The sequence below is a fragment of the Aplysia californica genome, unplaced genomic scaffold (genome assembly GCF_000002075.1).
Source record: "Aplysia californica isolate F4 #8 unplaced genomic scaffold, AplCal3.0 scaffold00576, whole genome shotgun sequence".
Classification (NCBI taxonomy): domain Eukaryota; kingdom Metazoa; phylum Mollusca; class Gastropoda; order Aplysiida; family Aplysiidae; genus Aplysia; species Aplysia californica.
In genome coordinates, this window is record NW_004797846.1 from 446,725 (window position 1) to 448,526 (window position 1,802).

The following is a 1,802-nucleotide window of genomic DNA, read 5'->3' on the forward strand; positions in this document are numbered from 1 at the left end:
TAATAACAATAACAATAATAATATACAACATTTATATAGCGCATTTCCAAAAAAAGAATACACAAACAGAAGGCAAAGAAGCAGAGATGACAATGCTACAAATTATTAGGCCTATGTATTGATAATTTGCTTTCAAATTTGGCTTTCTTTGTCTAGCTTTTTTTGGTCAGAAAACATTATCATGATCTGATTATAGAGCGGTAAAAAGTCGAGGAAAAACAAACAAGCATTCACAGCAGCCACGAGATTATGAGGAGTTAGTCCTGTGCACATTTTTAAAGTAAACTCTACCAAACCATAATCTTTTCAGCCAAATACACAAACTTTTCATATCTAGGCAACTATCTCTCACCGTATGAAAGAAAATGCTAGAAAGCTACACCTTCCCCATATTCCTTTAAGGCGCTGAGACCTGGACTTTGACAAAGAAAGAAGAAAACAAATTAGGTGCCTTTGAAATGTGGTGCTACCGTAGAATGGCTAGAATAAGTTGGAAAACAAAAAAAGACGAACAATGAGGTGTGTAAAATTGTCCACATAAGACAAACCCTGCTGAATAAAATAAAATTCAAGAAAATACTATACTATGGCCACTTAAAACGAAACTATACGTTCTCATACGTTCTCTGACCGTCTAGACACGAAACCATTGTGAAAGAGGTGATTGAAAGAAGAATGTGGGGCAGAAGAGCCAGGGCTTTTTTTATGGTGTTAAGCGTGTTGTGTTTCATAGCGAAAGGTGGGTGGTTGGCTGGTGCTCTGGTGTGGTTTGCTCCTTCTTTCCTATCAAACAGCTATCTTCTTATCTCCCCTCCTTCTTTTTTTGTGTTTGTTATTCTCTTGTACCACCTCTAATCTTCGGCACTTATATGACCTTATAGTGTTACAAGTGCCGTAAAATTCTTACTAAAACTAAAATATGTGTGTAAAAAAGAAAGAAAAAAACTATTAAAAAAAAAAAAAAACGTAGCGAAAGACCAAAGAAACAGCCATCTAAATGCCCCGATTTCACTACAACCGGAGGGCCACGAGGCGGCTCATGCGCCGTGTTTACCCTACCTATTCTTTCATTTCTTGACCAGAAACTCTTTTAGAACATTGGGTTGCGGATAAAGGTCTGAATTGTCTAAGATGGCCACCCATTGTCGAGGAGAAAAGTGATTGTCTTAGAAGGGTGGACGTCTTACAAAGTGTCATTATAATGTTTAAAAATGGAAAGGGAGGAAATGGGAAGTCCCTGTTTGTACAGGTGATTGTCTTATACAGGTGGCCGTTAGAGCAGGTTCAACAGCACAGACACTGGAAACTCAGACCAGCCATTTTCCCACAGATTTGGCAATTTTTATAAAATGTTTTTCCTCTTCAACATTTATATCCATTTAAAAACACATTTCTGTGTTGATTTTGCTGAAAAACATTGAACAAAAACATGGAACAAAAATAACTTTTTAGTATCCAAGGACTGTCAAGAGAAGGAAGTTACCAAGCTTTGGCAGCCATTTTCTCTCTAATTTTACCGCTAAAACCAGGCGGCCCCGCCTTCTTCAATCACAAATATCTCGACTTCTTTCAGATAAATGAGCATTTTTTTTTCATCGAAAGCAAGAAAAAAGAACAAGTTTTAAGTAGCTTTGGCTGTGATCTGACCAAGTATTCCAATAATTCATGTGCAGGAGGCTTAAGATTAAAGGCCTACTTTGTAGTCAAAACCACGGTGAACAAGGTGGGCTAAATGTACAAATACACACACACACACAAACATACACCCACAAACACACACACACACACACACACACACACAC